This window comes from Panthera leo, chromosome B1 (assembly GCF_018350215.1).
Source record: "Panthera leo isolate Ple1 chromosome B1, P.leo_Ple1_pat1.1, whole genome shotgun sequence".
In the NCBI taxonomy this organism is placed as follows: Eukaryota; Metazoa; Chordata; class Mammalia; order Carnivora; family Felidae; genus Panthera; species Panthera leo.
Window position 1 is genome coordinate 200,914,899 of NC_056682.1, and position 19,695 is coordinate 200,934,593.

The following is a 19,695-nucleotide window of genomic DNA, read 5'->3' on the forward strand; positions in this document are numbered from 1 at the left end:
GGCTAAATTGGCGTGGGGAGTTTACATGTGGAGCCGGCGTTGACAGGTCTGTTTCAGAGCAAGTTGCTCCGGTGAAGGGAGCATCCTGTCTGATGTACTGAGGGTGCAGTTCAGCCATCTGCTTGGGTACCAGCAAAAATCACTCCCATCCTGGTCCTTTGGAGCGACTCGCTCCTTTGGAGCGACTTCACCCTGGGGAGAGCTTCCGTACGGAGATTTCAAAAACGGAGATCTTGTTATTTTGTCTCCAGGAATCCAACCCTCCCGCCATCTCCTTCTCTCCAACGAGGGACAGATGGGCCCCCGTTTTCAGGATGAAGGATAGATATATTTTTTCTCCTCTGCTTTAAGCTATGATTTCTTAGGCCAGCATGAAATATTCGGGGCAGTCAGGGTCATGTTTATTTATTATAGGTGTATTTGCATCAAATACAAATGCGCAAAGATGGGGACTCTTCGTGGCCATGAAAGTGGAACCAACTTGGTTGATGAGAGTAACCTTGAAGAAAACTAGCCCCTCTGTTAAAATTTACGCAGGCACTTCCCTCCCGGCCAATGTTTGTCATTGCAGGGCTCCGCTGGGATAATTTAAAGCACCTTATGGGGTGCCCCCCTCCCTACCGCCAGGAGAACACCTGTGTGCCAGGCTTTGCCCATGTCATTGCCAAGTTGCTGTCGGTCCCACGGCCCACTCAGATGGTCCCTGGCGGCTGGCAATTAACCCGGGTCTGTCTGACCCAAGCGCGGGCTTGTTCTGTGACGATCTCAGAGGATGGGTCGTATATCTCGTCTTGCCCCGTTGTTCACCATGGATACAGATGAATTCTTGTTTTTTTTTTCTAATGTCGATTTATTTATTTTGAGGTGGGGGAGGGGCAGAGAGAGGGAGACAGAGAGTCCCAAGCAGGCTCTGTGCTGTCAGTGAGGAGCCAGACACGGGGCTCGATCCCATGAACCATGAGATGATGAGCCAAAATCAAGCGCTGGGCACTCCACTGACCGAGCCAGCCGGCTGCCCCTGCTTCTTGGGATCTTTAACTGCCTTTGGGTGAGACAGGCAGCAAAGGGGAGCCTCTTGGCCGACCCCCCGCAATTCTCCAGCAGCGCACACAGCCTGTCTTTGACCTGGTGCAATCGGTGTGTGAGGCACACACATTTAAACAGAAGAATTCTCTTGCCCCCCGGACCCCGTGCCTGGAGGCGGGTGGGGGCCGAGGATGCCAGGTTGGAGGAGCAGATCCAAGAACGGGCAGCTTTCCGCATGGACTAGCTGTAAAAATAAGGATTCTTCCAGAAATTGCCCATGGGCTGCGGTTTACCCCTTGCTTTACTGGTTTGGACAAGGTCAGCGGGAGCTGGGTGACGTGACCTTGGGCGGGGGAAGGGCCGTCAGCTTGCTGCTGGGTCTGCAGGGTGGCCACGGGGGGCGACACAGGCTGTGTGGTCCCACCAGGCAGAGCTGGGACGGACTCAGGGAGCCAGGTTCGGCTACACACGCGGGGGGCTTTGGAAGGTGAGGCTGAACCCCCCAGACCCTGAGGCCTTTTGGACTCTTTCCAAGCAGGCGTGAGGGACTCCTGGGAATATGTCGCTTTGTCAGATTCACAAGAAGATCTCCAGGAAGTCCCCCCCCTCCCCCCCCGCCGATGGTGGTGTGGTTGGAAAACACGGTGACGGCAGCCGCAGAAATCTGCTTTTTAGAAATCGCCGAATGTTATTTTTAAAGCGCCTTTCTGAAAGTGCTTCATTCAGACGTTCACAGCACGGCTGTGATGACTGGCCTCTTTCCGGGCCGGGTCCCGCCGCCCGCCGGGGACAGGCACACCTGTCACAGGTCCCCAAAGATGGCTCCCAATGGCCACTTCCAGAAGAGGCGCCAGCCTCCGAGAATGCTCAGGGAAGCGGTTTCTGGAGATGTCGCCGGGAGAACCCCGTCCAGGGCACAGTCTTCCCAAGGCGGCCGCAGTCACGGCTGCTTCTGTGTCGGAAAGCCCAGATCAGGGCCTGCGGAGGCCACGGTCACCGATCTCAAAGACGACTTAACACTTGCCTGGGATCCAGGGCTTAACCCGAGCCCCACGTAAGCCTGGCTCTATTTGAGGACAATTGCTGCCCATGTATATGGGTCTTGGCTGCGAGCCCCGTGGCTTTTTGGCTTTATAGAAATAGCATCCACAGGGAGGGGCTGGGCTTTCGTCGTCGGCTGGGTTTTGTACAGAAGCTGGAGTTGCCGAGACCTCTCGACAATCCCACTGATGCTTCCGATCGTGTTGGAGTTGCATTTGTGAGGTAGTGAGCTCCCTGTCACTGGATTCCGGGGTTGTTGTTGGGGGGTGGGAAGGAAGCTGAGGTGGGGTGTTCTGCATTCAGAGCAGCTGGGTGTTTTCCAAAGTGTGGCACTTCTGCTCCTAGGGAGGGGCCAGGACAGGAGCGGCCAGTGACCGTAGGGGCCCCGAGGGGCCAGGACAGGAGCGGCCGGTGACCCCAGGGGCCCGGAGGGGCCAGGACAGGAGCGGCCGGTGACCCCAGGGGCCCCGAGGGGCCAGGACAGGAGCGGCCGGTGACCCCAGGGGCCCCGAGGGGCCAGGACAGGAGCGGCCGGTGACCCCAGGGGCCCGGAGGGGCCAGGACAGGAGCGGCCGGTGACCCCAGGGGCCCCGAGGGGCCAGGACAGGAGCGGCCGGTGACCCCAGGGGCCCGGAGGGGCCAGGACAGGAGCGGCCGGTGACCCCAGGGGCCCGGAGGGGCCAGGACAGGAGCGGCCGGTGACCCCAGGGGCCCCGAGGGGCCAGGACAGGAGCGGCCGGTGACCCCAGGGGCCCCGAGGGGCCAGGACAGGAGCGGCCGGTGACCCCAGGGGCCCCGAGGGGCCAGGACAGGAGCGGCCGGTGACCCCAGGGGCCCCGAGGGGCCAGGACAGGAGCGGCCGGTGACCCCAGGGGCCCCGAGGGGCCAGGACAGGAGCGGCCGGTGACCCCAGGGGCCCCGAGGGGCCAGGACAGGAGCGGCCGGTGACCCCAGGGGCCCCGAGGGGCCAGGACAGGAGCGGCCGGTGACCCCAGGGGCCCCGAGGGGCCAGGACAGGAGCGGCCGGTGACCCCAGGGGCCCCGAGGGGCCAGGACAGGAGCGGCCGGTGACCCCAGGGGCCTGGAGGGCTGCCGATGTTGTTTCCATCTTCTTCCACGCTGACAATAAGGACAGCAGCCTGACCGGTGGCGAGCATGCCTCTGACATGCTCTGTGGGTCCCTTTAACAAAGCGAGGGCAGGCCCCAGGCCCTCGGCTCACCGGTCTTAGGCAGACCGCGTGTGTGCGGCAGGAGAGAATGAACTGTTTTCCTCCTGCTGCCCCTCGTGCGACTTCGGGGTAAGTGATGCCCGCTTTCCGTTTGTGGAAACCATGCGAAGTTTCCTGTTTAAGTAAAGGAAGCGAATTGATTTAGGAAAACAGTATCGTAGCCTCTTGATGGGCGATTCTGGCGCAGATGCTGCAGCGGGGCCCAGAGCGATGGACGCTGCGTTTCTCGAGCTGTTTGGCTGCTGGCCTGACAGTGGTTCCTGGCCCTGTTTGGACAGGATGACCGTGGACCTGGGAGCCCTGCGGAGAGGGTCTGACACGGGTCTTCTGGACAGACACACAGAGCACCCGGCTGGGACATGAGTCCCCAGGCGAGCAGGCTGTGCCCAAGGCTGCGTGGCATCGGAGGCCAGCCTTTCCTAGGAGGTGACATCGAGGGCTCCCCCATGGCAGCTGCACTTAAAAGAGCCCTTCTGCAGAAAGCCCTTTCTCAAAGCCACCCTGCTTCCTCTCCCCCTCCTCCCCCTCCCTCTCCTCCCCCTCCCCCCTCTCCTCCCCCTCCCCTCCTCCCCCTCCCCTCCTCCCCTCTCCTCCCCCTCCCCTCTTCCCTCTCTTCCCCCTCCCCCCTCTCCTCCCCCTCCCCTCCTCCCCCCTCCTCCTTCTCTCCCTCTTCCACTTCCTCCCCCCCTCCTCCCCCTCCCCCCTCTTCTCCCCCTCTCCTCCTCCCTCTCCTCCCTCTCCTCCCTCTCCTCCTCCTCCCCCCTCCTCCTTCTCTCCCTCCTTTCTCCCTCCTCCTCCTCCTCTCTTCCTCCTCCTCTTCCCCTTTCCCCTTCTCTCCCCCCTCCCCCCTCTCCTCTCCTCTCTCCTCCTCCCCCCTCCTTCCCCCTCCTCCTCCCTCCTCTCCTCCTCCCCCCTTCTCCTCCTCCCCCCTTCTCCTCCTCCCCCTCCCCTCTTTCTTCCCCTCCCTCTTCTCCCCCTCCCCCTCCTCTCCTTCTCTCCTTCTTCCACTTCCTCCCCCTCCCCTCCCCCTCCTCCCCCTTCCCCTCCCCCTCCCCCCTCTCCTCCCCCTCTCCTCCTCCCTCTCCTCCCTCTCCTCCTCCTCCCCCCTCCTCCTTCTCTCCCTCCTTTCTCCCTCCTCCTCCTCCTCTCTTCCTCTTCCTCTTCCCCTTTCCCCTTCTCTCCCCCCTCCCCCCTCTCCTCTCCTATCCCTCTTCCTCTCCCTTCTCCTCTCCTCTCTCCTCCTCCCCCCTCCTTCCCCCTCCTCCGCCCTCCTCTCCTCCTCCCCCCTTCTCCTCCCCCTCCCCTCTTTCTTCCCCTCCCTCTTCTCCCCCCCCTCCTCTCCTTCTCTCCTTCTTCCACTTCCTCCCCCTCCTCCCCCTTCCCCTCCCCCTCCCCTCCCTCTCCTCCCCCTCCCCTTGCCTCTCCTCCCCCTCCCTCCCCTCCCCTCCTCCTCCCCCTCCCTTACCCTTCCCCCTCCCCTCCCCACCTCCTCCCCCGCCCTTTCCCCTCCCCCTCCTCCCCCTCCCCTCCTCCTCCCCCTCCCCCTGCCTCTCCTCCCTCTCTCCCTCTCCTCCCCCTCCCCTCCTCCCCCTCCTCCTCCTTCTCTCCCTCTTCCACTTCCTCCCCCTCCCTCTCCTCCTCCCCCTCCCCCTCCCTCTCCTCCTCCCCCCTCTCCTCCTCCCCCTTCTTCTCATCCTCCTTCCTCTGTCCCAGAACAGCAGACACATCTACTTCCAAGCCTCCCCGGATGTCCCTTGGGAGGGTCAGGGTCATTCCTGCCCTCCTCTGCAGTGACAGCCTGACTCCAGTGCACAAATTCTGGCCTGTGGCCTGAGGACCTCCTGTGCACGAGGTGCTGGGGAGGCGGGTGCCCAGCCCTCGTGTTCCAGGGAGCTTGGGCGCCGAGGAGACAGACCCCGACTGTGAGTCATCGGAGGAGGCAAGATGCGACATGGTCGGCGGTGATGATGGGGACGGGCCCCCTCCGCCGCACCAGCCCCTCCCCACGGCAGACACGTGGGTGCCAGGCCCCCAGCTGGCCCTGGAGGGGTCTCCGGGGGGAAAGCAGCAGGTGGATGAGGAGTCAGGGTTACAGGGAAGAACGTGGCCCCAGCTAGGGGTCGCCGAGTCATGGGGAGGGCCTGACATAGGAGGGCTCTGAGTCCTCCGGGGGCCCCCGGGGGCAGGCGGTGTCACTCGTGGGGTCGGGGGAGGAATTTCAGGGCGAGGAGTGGGGTGAGCCGGGTAGGGGGGTGGGGGGTGGGGGCCGAGGTCCCCAGGTCTTGACGGCCAGTGAGGGCGCCTGGTGGGGCAGGAGACACCGTGGTGCTGGTGCCTGGGGGTGGGCTTATGCTCCTCACACGTCTGAAGTTGTAAAGTCAGTTCCCAAGCGCCGTCTCCGTCCTGAATCCAGGTTGAATGGCCTAGAGAGGCCCAGAGACCGGACCCCTCTGGAGAGGACCCAAGCCTGGCAGTCCCACCGGGATGAGCTTGACCTGCGTCTCCCCCTGCCCTGCCGGGGGAATGGGAACGGCTTATTGGCCCCACAGACCGGTTGGGGCCCAGGCTGGTCTGTAAACCCTGAGGTGGGGTGGAAAAGTCTGCCAATGCGCCTATACGTTTGCGGGTTTCCTGGGATTCTTCACAGGGTCTGCACCAGGGGACATGTCAGGGTGCCGGGTGCGGGAGGGGTATCGTGATCCATCTGCGTGGGAGAACGGCGGGTAAGGGGGGACTTGGGGGGCCAGGCCGCAGGTCAGGCGAGCAGGGGCGAGCGCGGCCGGGCTGAGGGAGGGGAGGAGGCGGGCTGGTGGGGAGGCCGCGAGGCCGCGTCTCCTGCAGACTCAGGGCTCCGTGCCAGGGCCCCCGGGACGTGTAGGCACCCGCAAAAATGTTTTAATTTCCTTTAAAGTCAGAAGAAGAAAAGGCAAGTTTTTAGGTCAAGGAAACGTTTTGATATAGAATACGGATCCATTCTTCTTTATACCAACGCAGCCATAAAATATAACTGTTAATATTTTTTTATGGAGGAAGTGGCCCATGAAATGCCGAAGCGCCTCAGGCCCCCACAAGCCATTTTGCACCCCAGATGGCTGAGAGGGGCGGGCTCCAGAAACAGGGACCGGGTTTCCTTGCCGGTCTCTCCCACCAGCTTTCTCGGGGAGATAAATTAGTCTTTGCAGAGCTCAGATGGGCCCCAAGTGGCCGCTCTCCAAGCTGGTAACTGGCCCAGCAGGCCCCCTGCTTTCCTGAGACAGGCCTTTGGGGGTGACCGGCCTCCCTGCTCCCCTTAAAGCCAAGCGGCATTTTGGGGGGGCTGCTGTGGCCCAGATCTTGGCGTTCCCAGGCGGATGAGGTCAAGGGCTCCCCTCCTACCCCCCCACTTCCTTTGTTCCAGGCACCTCTGTTCTGACGTGACCGCATCATTTCCAAGGAGAAATTCTTGGAAGGATCGAACATATGGTTCTCCGGCTGGGGACTGGCGGGGAGGAGGGGCCGAGCGTTGGAGCCCTGCCTGGGGAGGGATTTCTGTTTTAAAACCAGGACCAGCAGTTTCCGCCCACCTCCAGAGACACCCCGGGCACTTTCTATGTTGAGAGAAGATGTACCAACATCGCCGCGTTTCCGATGACATTTTATCGCCACAAACAGTCCGCCAGGTAGAAACGCAAGAGCGTTGTTCCGAACGGCAACGGCAGAAGTGAGCGAACGAACGAACGAACGAATGAATGAGTGCCTAAGAACCTTGTCATTTTATCAGTCGTTTTCTCTACAGCGACCTAGAAGGGAGCGATAGGGGAGATTAAAATCCAATCCGGTTGTTAGAAATAGAGAGTAAATAGTATTTTCAAAGGACGGCGGGCTGGGAAAGTGTACCAAGACCCATCTATTAACATACACATCATCCCTTAAATGGCTTAGATGTAAAATGCCACTTTCCACCGATCAGCAACGTTCTCCATTTATTTTCTGCTGACTGATTTTGATTTATAGGGGCCCTTTCGAAGCTTACGTCTCAACTCCTTTTTTTAAACATTAGGTTTGGTGCCTGTGCGAGGTGCCTGATGGATGGGGGCGCTGGGCTGTCACTTGTCTGAGTTGGCACAGCCAGGGCGGGACCCAGTGCTTTCTGAGGCAGCGGCCCCGCTGCCCCTGGGGGCCTCCCCATCCCTCCTTCCGTCCGGGGCGGCAGAAGGGCACCTAACTGTGGAGTCAGGTGGGCCCCCGGTGGAGACCCCAGCCCTACCAGTTCCCGGCTGTGTCACCTCGGGCAGGCTGAGCCTCGGTGTCCTCATCTGGAGAATGGGCACGTGCCTGTCTTAGCACCTCACAGCTCTGGAGACTGGAAGTCCTGGAGTGAGGTGCCACAGGCTGGCTCCCTGTGAGGGAGAATGGTCCCCTCAATGGCCTCTGAGGCCGCATTCACAGGTACCAGGGGTTCGGGCTTCAGCCCCTTTTGGGGAGCTGCGATTCGACCCACGGCAAAGACGAAGACAGGCGGTGTCCCCCGTGGAGGCAGAGCGGAGGAGAGCGGCGGGGTCGGGAGCCCGGGGGGTGGACTCCGAGGTGCTCCCGGAAGCCGGCTTGGCCGTGTAGCAGGGCGGGGACCGGGGAGGACATCTCAGGCAGAATCTGCCCCAGGCCTCTTGCCCGGCTTCTGGCAGTCCTCGGCGTTCATGGACTCGGAGACACGTGACCCGGTCTCGTCTCCATCTTCCTTTGGCCCCCTCCCCCTGTACCACCCTCTCCTCACTGTGGGGACACTTGTCACTGGGTGTAGGAGCCCTCCAGGATGAGCTCAGCTTGAGGTTTAATTTCATCTTCAAAGGCGCCTTTCCCAAATAAGGTCACATTCATTCTGAGGTTCCAGGTGGACCAACTTTGGGGGACAGCGTTCACCTCACCACATCCAGGGGCTGTGGGGACCCGAGGGGGGCACCGGCCTTCACCAGAGGCGGGCAGAGGGTTCCGGAAGTCTCCCCAGACAGGCGTGCCTGAGGCGAATCCCTCTAGGAGGGAGGATGTGCCCGATGAGAGGAGGACAGGGGAGGCCAAGGGTGTCCCGGGAACAGCAAGCTGCAGGGCGAGTGGAGGGACAGCGGGGTCAAGGGGTGCAGAGTGGGCGGGGCCTTTCCAAGGTGCGCGGCTGTCCATCATGCCCGATCGAGCCCCGCGTCCACATATGTGTCTGCTCCTTCCTTCTCCGAACCCTGCCCGCTCCTGGGAGTCGGTCAGTGTGTGCCATGGCTCTGAGTCCTTATGAATAAGTCACTTGGCTGGACGAAGGCTCTCGGAGGAGTGGTGACATACGGCCAGGCCGAGGGCTCAAATTAGAACCACAGAGCGTCCCGGGCCAAGCAGGATGGATGGTCGGTCGCAACGAGCGCCCGGCAGGGGAGGGGTGCCGCAGACTGGCCCCGGGGCGGGACCCGCCAAGGCCAAGGACAGCCCGCCGACTTAGAGTATGCCGGCTGCCGGCCCGCTGTGAGGGGAGGCGGCCGTGGGCACCTCTGGAGGCCAGAGCCGGGGCGGGGGTCTGGCTCCCGGGATGCAGCCCCACGCTGTGTCGTACTAAACTGGGGTGCACAGGGTGAAGGTCTTTCCGCGCCCCACCCCCCACCCCGGCCAGTCCCCCGAGGCACACCGGCCCTGCCACATCTGAGCTCCGTGACCTGAGGCAGATAACTCCCTCCGTGTGCCTCCGCGTTCCTCATCTGCAAAATGGGGACGGGATGGCTCAGGGACCAGGGCTGTTGGGAGGCTTACACGACACAATGTCTGGAAGGCTCGTGGCGCAGGCCCAGGACAGAGTGACGCACGGTGCTCTGCCCTGGCCTGTGGATTCTGGGGGCCAGGACTTGGCCTCAAAGCCACACCTGCCAGGGGAGGCCGAGGCCAGCTGGGCGAAGGGATGGGGCTTTGGCGACATGCCTCTGTGGACGTCTCTAGCTCAGCTGCTCTGGGCACCAATTGTCCCACCAGCGTGCACACCACAGGAACCAAGAGAATGCCCCCGACCCATCTGGGGACACCGCACCTTACTGGCCGGCCTCTCCCAGGGAGAAAGGGCCGTGGCCCCTAGGGGGGCAGGGTCACGGGTTCAAGGCTGTGGTTCTCGTGAGATGTTCCTTCTTACTTCCCACGACCTCTTTGGGTTCTTACATCCCAGCCCATTTCTGGTCCCCACGACCTGGGGACACCCGGGCAGGGCCTCCTGTCACATGGGGGGGGGGGCTCCAGGGCCATGGCGGTCCCGGCAGAACAGCCCGATGGGGGTCACGGCTCTGTGGGAGAAAGGGGTCCTACTAGGGCCCGGGGGGACCCGGAGCGTGACACGGCATCACTCAGGGCGGCCAGGCCTGTTTGTCTCCAGCCAACGGCCTCAGCCTGGCCGTCACCCGAGTCGTGGAGGAGGGACAGGACAGTCATTTGTCAGGCCCTCCTCAGCGTCAGGCAGGGTGCCAGGCCCTTTGAGCACATTAGCATAGTTTATGATCCTTGCCTCTCGGGGATGTGCGGCCGTTATCCGCCGGCGTTGCAGACAAGGAGGTGACGCTAGCCCAAGGGGGGGGGACGTCACACGGTGTGTGGGGGTTCACACTCACGCTGAGCCAGCTCCAAGGTCGTGCGCCTTCCCCTGCCATTCTGGGGCCTCGTTCTGGTGCTGGGCCCGGGGGCGCAGCGGGTGGTGAGGGGAAGGGGCCCGGCCCCAAAGTCGTAACGCGTGAGCTCATGCCTGCTGCAGGGAAAGTGTGTGTAATCAGATGCTGGCAGCTTAGCCCGGGGAAATCCTGGAAGGCTTTCTGGAGGAGGTGGCATCTAGGCTGACCCGGTAAGGAGGACCCCCGAGGGGTGGACAGGTGCGTCTGGGGTCCTGAGTCCGTAGGTTGAACAAGCTTCTCGGGACACGAGTACCCACAGCGGCATCTCACCTAGGCGGCCTCCCACCGTGTTTCTCACGTGCGTGTCTCATGAGCGCTCCCAAACCGCGACCCTAACCCTGAGCGGCGCGCTCACCACGGACCCATCGAACTCGTGTCCTCTCCAGCCCTGGAAGCCTGCGTCATCAATCCCTGCGTCATCGATGAGGAAACCGAGGCGCCCAGAGATTAGGCCGACTGGCTGCACAGCTCATGTGCCGCAGAGCCGAGATTCAGACAAGGCCCTCCAGACTCCCGGCACATAGTCGTCCCTCGCGAAGTCCTCCAGGCTCTGTGGAGGGGCCTGGGGAGGGGGGCCGGGGCGCCGCACCAGGAGGAGGGGTCTGGCAAGCGGCGGGAGCCAGGCTCTGTGCCCTGCAGAAGACGCTGTTGGGGGAAATGCCTCATGCTAGCAGCAGATTTGACACGGACTTGCTTGGCCCACTTGGGCGTGAGAACCTTCCGGGAGCTCCCGGGGCCTGTGGGGAATCCCGCCAGCTTAGAGAATGACGGAGGCTCCTCTAGTCCATAGCGGAGAGGGGGTGAGGCTCCCGGGTGGGTGGCAGGAGTGAATGAGGCTGGGCCGCCGGCCTGCCCTTCGTGTCTGCAAGATGGCACCGGGACGGACCAAGGCCTGGCCCTTGGAGGGCCCGCACCTGCCACGTGGCTTTCTGAGCCCAGCAGGTTTCCTCCCCCTCCCCCGGGGGTCTCTGTCAGAGAGACGCAGGATTCCTCTCCCTGGTAGATAAATGCAGAATCAGTTCCTTAACTGGAATAGATTTCTTTGTAGAGGAGGCCTCTTGGGCAAAGGTGCCCACAGCTGAGCCCCGCTGCCCTCCCGGGGGGCCGGGGAAGTGGGGTGTGGACCAGCCGCCGCCTGCTGCTTGAAGGGAAGGCCGGCATTGTGGGTCCGCGGGGAGTCCCCTCCTCTTTGGTTCAGGGGTGCTGACCCCTCCCTTTGGTTCACACGAAGTGACACGGGGCTACCCTGCGCGTGGCTCCTTCTACCGAGCGCGCCGCGCCCTCTGCGGCTCGCCAGGCCTCTCGAGTCCAGCCGTGTGGTGTTCCCGAGGGTGGCTGGGCTGCAGGCGGTGTATGCGGCCTGTTGCCGGACGAGCTGGTTAATTTCCGGTCTCGGGCTGTTACCGCGTCGCAGGACAGAACTTGGGGCATCCATCACCCCGTACACACAAGGACGTCGATAGACTAGCTCCCCAGGAGTGGGAAGGCCAGGCCAAGGGGTCGGCGGGCTGTGGTTTTGTCACTGGTCATGCGTTAGCTTCACCGAGGGTGTGTCCTTTATGCCGCCACCGGCCGCGTGTCCCGGGTCCTGGAAACAGGCTCCTTTGTGAGCCAGCTCTGCCTACCCCGGACTGGCATCCTTCCAAATGCAGGTGGAGACTGACCCCAGGGCCCATCGTGGCTTGTCTGGTGGGAGGTCTCCATCCTGAAGATGTGACCCCAGGGTCATCCCTGCTGTTGGCTGCGATCTCTCCCGTAGGACAGATGAGGACACTGGGGCTCAGGGCCCGAGACTCAAGGCCCGCAGGCCTCACGCCAAGGCCAGCCAGCAAGCTGCCATCTCACAGACGTGCCCTGGCCAGGCCGCCCCGGGGGCCTCCAGGAGGGACTCTGCCAGCACCGATTTGCATGGGAGGGAGGTCATCCCGATGTCCCTCACCCTGTCTCACTGCTGGCTGTAAATCGGCCTCCTTGTCCAGCGTGGGATGTTTGCGTGACTGACGAGCCTGTGCTGAGAGTCACGACCTCTCGGTAGGACCAGATCACGGACCTCATTCCGTTAAAATTTCTTTAAATGTTTATTTCTGAGGGAGAGAGAGAGACAGAGAGAGACAGAGCACGAGCAGGGGAGGGGCAGAGAGAGACACAGAATCCGAAGCAGGCTCCAGGCTCTGAGCTGTCGGCACAGAGCCCGATGCGGGGCCTGAACTCACGGACGGCGAGATCATGACCTGAGCTGAAGTTGGTGCTCAACCGACTGAGCCCCCCCAGGAGCCCCATCCTCATTCCATTTAAGTAGGCTGTGCCCTGTCCCTCTGGACCCAGGGGGGCGTCCCCTGAGAACAGGTGCAGCCACAGAGCTCTTTTCCTTGCAGAGGACAAACTGGTCAAGTTCCCAAATCCCTGTGACTGTTCGGGTGGTTTTTCTTTTCAGTAATGGAATAGAAGTGATCCCCCCCCCCCCCCCACCAGTGACTTTGGTAATCAGCCCCTTCCCCTGGCACGGGGACTTTTCCCTCGCTTTTTTAGATGAGCGAGCGGAGATTCCAGGGAACAGAGGGTTCGCCCAAGCAGGGGGCGTGACCACCCTCAGCGCTGGTGAGTCCGCAGCCGGGAGGCCTCTCCTGCTGGGGCCTCTCTGAGAATCTTGTCCCTATTGGACGGGGATGTAAGCTGTGTGGCTGGACCGGCCCCCACAAGGGCACACTCAGGAGGGTGCCTTGGCACACAGCTCAGGACAGGAGCGTCCCTTGGCGTGTGTGGGTGTATGTCCCAGCCTCTCCTGAGGTTGTACGCGAAGATCCCTGCATAGCCTTCTACCCTTTCTGCGTGTGAACACGCGTTCCTAGACCGTGAAACACGCCTTCGTGGTTCTCTCTGGAGCATCCTGGAGGCCTGCGTGCAGGGGGAATGCCATCATCTGGTGGGATCAGGGGACAGCGGTGCCTGTGGCTGCTGGGACCCTGGCGGCTTCCTCTCTGTGGACCCTCACGCCTGCCGTATGGAGCAAAACAGACTGTTCGTTGGATGAATACTTGAAGTCACCACAAAACATCTTACCCTCTGCCTTCTTTCCCGACCTCCCTTTTCTCTAACACTTGAGGCCTCGTTTGTTCTCTGTGTTCCCACATCGAAGGGCTAGCTGTCTGCTGTTGCAGCCATTGTTTTGTCTCTTGGTTCCTCAGTTTGTTCATCTGTGTGATGGGCACAGTTGGCACATGCCGAGAGGCCCTGACCTCCTTCCTGGCCTCAGCATCTCTCCCGCCAGGAGGCAGTGCATCGTGGTGCAGAGAGCCGGGAGTGGCATTCTGCAGGTGCCCCCGGTCTGGAGCCTTCCTCTCTCTGGGCCTCAGCCCTCGGTGGGCTTCTAAACCCATGTGTTCTGGTGTTCTGCGATGATACAATGTTGTACACGTTCCCGCGTCAACTTTTGCACCTGTGAAAGTGGACAGGTGGGGTGGGAACGGGGAGAGCCACACCAGGAGTCGTTCCTGGCTTTTTGGAGCCAGTTAGCCACCGATTCATTCACTGGGAAGTTATTTATCAGACTGTCACTATGTGCTGGCACTTGGCTAGGCTCGGGAGAAGGTGCTGATAGAGGTGGCCTTGGTTCCTGCCCTCCTGGAGCCCACAGCCTCTGGGGAAGGTTTCGGGGGGGGGTGGCTTTAGGAATGAGCAGAAGGGAGGCAGAGCAGAGGGGCGGGAGGAAGGCAGAGGTGCAGGAACCAGCATGTACAAAGGCCCTGGGGTGACTGAAATTCACGGTGGTGAGTGTGTGCCTGAGGGTGGAGTGTGTTTGTTGTTGGTTAACAGCTGCATGAGGATGGAGAGAATGGGGCCCTCTTGCGTGCTAGAAGGAAATTCAGCTTCTGATGGGGGTGAGCGGATAGGGACCCGGGGATCCTCCAGTGCGGTTTCTGAAACGTCGACGTTAAAAACACGGATTCTGAGTCAGCAGGTCTGGGGTGGGGCCTCACCCAGGTTCTGCGTTTCCAGGGGCTCGTGGGAAGTGTGCACGGCTGGTCCCAGGCCCCACTGTGAGCAGCGAGAACCTCGACTCACCGTGCCATGGGCCGGCCCTGTCCCGACTGGCCTGGGGGACATCAGTGGGCAGGGGCGCCTTCTGGGGCCTCGCAGGCCTGACCCTCACGGGCCACCTCTGCATTTTTCCCTTTTTCTGATGGGAAGTTCATTTCTGAGTTGGCAGCTGGTGCTGAATTCTTGCTGCTGTGTGTGTGTGTGTGTGTGTGTGTGCGCAATTGATTGACTCCTGAATTGTGCTGCGTATTTGTTATTTTTTGGGGATTATCCTTGAGCCTTTGGAAGGCACACAGATATAAGCCTGCTTCAAAATCCTTTCCCAATGGCTCCTTGAAAGGCTTGGGACCTCCAGCGGGAGGTGATCTGCGTGCTTCTAGTCCCGAGATGCCCGTGGGAGGTGACAGTGCTGAGCGCCGTGGGTTCTGGGCGCGGGGAGGGTTCCGCGAAACCCACGCGGGCCGGGCGGCAGTTCAGGAGGCTCCCCAGTCCGCGGGCTGTGCTCGGGAAGGGCTCGTGTCTGCGCTCGTCACTGCACTGCCCGTGGGGCCCGGCTGCGTGCCGACCGCGGGAAGAGGCCTAGCGTTCTGCGGGTCCCTCCAGGGCGTCCTGTCAGCCCCACTATTGTGACTCACACCCCAGGAAACAGAAATAGCTGACCTAGAAACGTGCCAGTGGCCGCTCACGGAGAGAGGGCCTCGCCCCCGGGCCTCTGTGCTCTGATTTCAGGCATAGGCTCGCGTGGATGGGCATCGCCCCCTCCCCCGGCAGCCTTGTGGGGTCGTACCCCAATCCGCTCCATTTCACAGAGGAGGAGACAGAGGCTCAGAGGGCCGGGGTCGTCCCGATGCCGCCACGCCCTCCTCGTTTGGTTTCATTCCATCCGAGAAGCGTGCCAGCCGTGCGGGGGCACCTGATGAAAGACGATGTGAACGGCGCGGCGAGCACATTTGCAGCTGGCGGTGTTCGTTTTGGTGCTGCGGGCCTCCGTGCGCCCTGGGCGCCGAGACCTCCCCGAGCCAGCCTCGGCCACAGTGGCGGACCCCTGATGCCACTTCAGGGTCCTCGGCTGGTGGCTCCAACCGCAGGGCTGTTTCCACAAGCCCCTCTCGGGAGCTTTGAGGTACAGACCCAGCGCCTCATTTCTAAGTGGATTTTGTAGGCTCACTGGGGGACAGAAGGGCACGTCGGGCGTCCTGGGGGCAGAGACTCACTATCTGGGTCTTGAATTGGCTTGTGGCCTGGGCAGGAGGCAGGCTGCTCGGGGCCCGGGTGGGGGCTCCACTGCCCACGTGAGGGTCTCTGCACGGACTGAGTGTGGACGTCACAGTTTCTTTTCCTTCCTGGGGACAGAGCCCTCGGCTGCCTCTCAGTGGAGGAGCAGGCTGGTGAGGCCACCGCTCCCGTCCCTGGAATAGTGCCCGGGGCCAGTGGGAGCTGGCCCTGGGCCCTGGCTGGGGATCTCTGGGGACCAGGCCTATCCCTGCTGGACTCCCCTTCCCTTCTCTGAATCTGTTTCTCCATTTCTGAAGGCAGGCATTGGAAGCTGTCCCAGGTTCCCATGGGTTCCGGCATTAAATCTGCTGCCTCCTTCCAGCCCCCACCTTGGCCTGGCTTCCTGTCTCCCTGACTCGGGAGACGGGGTTCATCATCTCGGTGGAACTGGGGGTCAGGCAGATACTCTCTTTCCAGCACCTCGAGGGGCTGGAGGGGGATTCAAACTTGGGGACGTCAGAGGGGTGGGCACCTGCCTCAGGCCCAGCTCCGCTGTTCACGGGGTCCAATGCGTAGCGAAAACACGCCCCTCGTTGAAACTTCTTTAAGAATTTCAAGGCAGTGACAGCACAGCATGAAACCAAGCGCAGGCCTTTCTGAATGGGGGGCCCTGGGGGGCTGCTTGGGTCGCACGACATCCCACTGGCCCTGGCTGCCCAGTTGGGGCCACCTCGTGGGCACCGTCACTGGGACGGGGGCGGGCTCACCCCACCGGGGGTCCCGAGCTTGTCCCTTGAGCGTTGGATGGCTGTCGCTGGGGGCCTCCAGAACGGGCCATGTTCTGCACCCTTGGGTGGCGTTTCCTGGGTCAGGAGAGGGTGGCCAGGCAGTGGGCTCGGGAGGGAACCCTAGGCAGCAGGGACTTGTGGGCGGTGACAGTGGCCCGAAGGACAGATTCGGTGTCCTCTCCGGATCTGCTTCTGGGAAGGAGTATTTATTCATTTACTCTCTGACTTGTTCCTTCATTCACTCAACAAATACTGTGAGCTTTCGTTCTGTGCTGAGTCCTGGGAGTTCAGGGTGGAGCCAAGTGGACCACGTCCCTTCCGTGGTGGAACCTACAGCCAGCAGCGTCGAGGACAGGCAGGTCTGGGAAGCCCAGAGAGCTTGGCTTCTCTCAGCGGGGTCACGGCTGGCTAGATCTGGGTGACAGTGTATCTGGAGAGTCAGGGGGAAGCCCGCCTACCTCCAGGGCCGGGGGGGCCAGGAGTGAAAAGAGGAGACACAGGGTGACCTAGGACCTGCGGGGTCTGTCCTTCTTTGGGCAGGGGTGGCTCTCAATCCTCGTCGGGGCATTTCTGACTGTCCGGAAGGAGTCGTGCGGGCGGGGGGGCTCCGGCAACCTCGGGGCGGGAGGAGACCGTTGGCGAAGGCTGGGACGCAGAAGCCCCAGTGCCCTTCCAGATTCGTCTCCCGCCCAGATCAATGGTTCCTGGCATATTTCATTTCCAAAGCTGTTAGCTGGGACCCCCCAGAAGGGCGTGCCATACTTTTCAGTTCTTTGAAACGACTTTCAAAAAGTAATGAAAACGTGGGGCCCTTGTTCAAGCACGTGTGAGAATCGCGGGACAGTATCAGGAGAGCGGACGGTGCAGACCCAACCTCAGCCCGGCGGTTCAGAACCTGCTGGGGTGCTGGGTGCTGTATGCTTTCCCGCAGCGTTTAAGCTCGCTCTGTTTTCTTTTTTTTCCTTTTTGATTAAATTTTTTAATGTTTGTTTATTTTTGAGAGAAAGAGAGAGAGAGAGAGAGCATGAGCAGGGGAGGGGCAGAGAGAGAGGGAGACACAGAATCGGAAGCAGGTTCCAAGCTCTGAGCGGTCAGCACAGAGCCAGACGCGGGGCTCGAACTCGTGAACCGTGAGATCATGACCTGAGCTGAAGTCGGATGCTTAACCAACTGAGCCACCTGGGTCTCCCTTTTTTTTCCTTTTTAAAAAGTTTATTTGTTTATTTTGAGAGAGAGAAAGAGAATCCCAAGCACTGTCAGTGCAGAGCCTGACGTGGGGCTCGAACCACAAACCCGTGAGATCATGACCTGAGCAGAAATCAAGAGTAGGACACCCAATCGACCGAGCCACCCGGGCACCCCTAGGCTCTCTCTGTTTCAGTTCCTTCGCCTGCAGGTGGGGATAATGACAGGAGCTGCACGTGGGTCCCGGGCGTAAAGAGGGTCGATGTGCACGAGCCGAGTCAACCCGCTGCCCAGGGGACAAGCGGATGCCAGCGAGTGTGGGCCAGAGCGTGGCTGCTGGCTCTGGCACCCTCACCCCCACGGAGGGAGCTGGGGGTCTCCTCCTCGCTGTAGGGCGGGGAGCTGAGGTCCACCGGGGCTCAGAGGGGCTGACCCCAAAGCAGAGGCCGCCTTCCGCTGCCCGCCGCAGAGAGAGGGGTGCCTGCCGGGCTCCCCCAGGGCTGACCCCTCTTGGGTGGTTCCTTGTCTCAGCGCCGGGCAAGGATGGCCCCCGGCCCTGGCCTCCGGAGCCCAAACCTCCCGTGGGTTAAGGTGGTGCCAGCAGAAAGATTCTGTCCGTCGCACGAAGGGTAGACGGTGTGTGCTCTTGATGGCAGAGGGGGCCCAGAGCAGGGGAGGAGACCCTCACCCAGGGCCCTCGCCTCCCCTGGCTTCATTGCCTTAGTCGTGTTAGACAGCAGGTGCCGTGCCCAGTGCTGGGACATAAAACGAGACACAGTCCCCTCCCCCGAAGGGCTCATCGTCCAATGTTCGAAAGAGACCCCGTGAGCCGTGCTGGAGGGGAGAGCGCAGGGTCTGGGAGGGTGTGGGGGGCACTGAACCAGAGGAGGGGTCTGGGAGACACCCAAGGTGTCAGGAGTGGGGGCGGGAAGAAGGTCGCAGCATGAGGAACAGCTCGTGCAGAGGCCCGTCTCTGGCGCTCAGAACGAAGGGGGTGGGTGTGAGTGGAGACACCCATCCAGGAGGGGTCCGAACGCCGTGCTGGGGGGTGAGCTCCCCACCCTCCGAGGTGTGTGGGCAGAGCTCAGCTAGCTGGGGCTTGATGAGGATGTTGGCTTAAGGATTTCACCCTGGATGGGCTGGATGAAGCAGACTTTGAGGTCCCTTCCAGCTGTCACGCTCTGGCTCCTCGAAATCCCCTCCGGGAGCAGCGAGGCTATAAAATATAAATCAATAGGTTAAAAATACGCTTGTCTCCTGCTTGTCCAGGCCCTGTCACTCTGCCCGCCTCCCCGGGTCTTCAGAGGATTCCCGCTCGTCTCCGGCAGCCCGAGCGCCTGGCAGGGGAAGGTGGCTTTGTTCCTGAGCGAGAGGCGGGGCCGTCGCGCCCCTGCTGCCGAGGCCTCCGGTCTGCGTTTGATCATTGCTGCCTCCAGAATGCGCGCCGTCCCGTCCCGGCTGGCACCCCCTCCTCGTATCTTCCCTGCTTTCATCGTCGGGCAGGGGAAGCTCAGCCAGACGGTGTCTGGGGCAGCCGCGTCCCCAACACAGAGGAGGCCGTGCGGGGCGGGAAGGAACCAAACCCGGAGCCGGCCAGTGTGGTGACCCCAGATTAACCGGGCTAACGGCTCTGCTGGGAGCCAGTGTGTGGGGGGGTGTCCCCGGGGTCCCCCCCCGGTTCCCATGGCAACCGGGAGCAGCTAATAGAGACTGGCAGCGAGCGAAATGAAAGGTGATGTGTGGGAAAATGCACTGGCCAGCGAAGTTGCTGGGGACAGGGCGCTTTTCCCGCCAGGCAGGCCAATCCTCACTTCCTTTCTGTGGTGGTCCACCCGTCCGTGCGTCTGGAGGAAATTTCGGGTGCTTCTGAGCACGTTTATTTTTGTTATTACCTAACAGTTCCCTTTTCTGCACGGGGCTGAGGGGACACGGTCTCGTCGGGGGGGGGCCCCACGTGCGTGATGACAGTTGAGGGGCCGTGAAGCAGCGTGTGCCCCGTCGATGATGTGCCGGCCGCCTGCCGCCTCGGCCGCCCTCGTGCGCCTTCCCCAGCCCTCTGCTGGTTCCAGCATCATCCAGCCAGCACTGGCAGGAGAGGGGCAGAGGCCCCAGCTTCCGGGGCCTGCCCGTGTGTTGGGGACGCCCAGCAGGCGTTCTCGAAGGCCCTGGTGGGGATGAGGCCCCATCTCCCGAAGCCTTGTCAAAAGCGTCCTCTGCCCGGCACTCTGGGACACTAGCTCGGCTGACCCTCTGACCATGGTTTGAGATTGTCTGGGGCCGAGTTTGAAGTTTTCCCGCTGAGGGGCGCCTGGGTGGCTCAGTCGGTTAGGCATCTGACTTCGGCTCAGGTCACGATCTCCCGGCTTGTGGGTTCGGGCCCTGTGCCTGCTTCGGATTCTGTGTCTTCTCTCTCTCTGCCCCTCCTCCGCTTATGCCCCATCTCTCTCTCCCCGTCTCAAAAAGCAACAAACACTAAAACAATTTTTAAGAATTTTTCCTGCTGAGTGCCA

At 61.8% G+C, this 19,695-nt stretch overlaps 1 protein-coding gene across 1 annotated transcript in view; it reads left to right on the forward strand.

Annotated features, from left to right (window-relative positions):
- Positions 1–19,695, forward strand: part of SORCS2 (sortilin related VPS10 domain containing receptor 2) — a 468,792-nt gene that overhangs the window by 171,833 nt on the left and 277,264 nt on the right.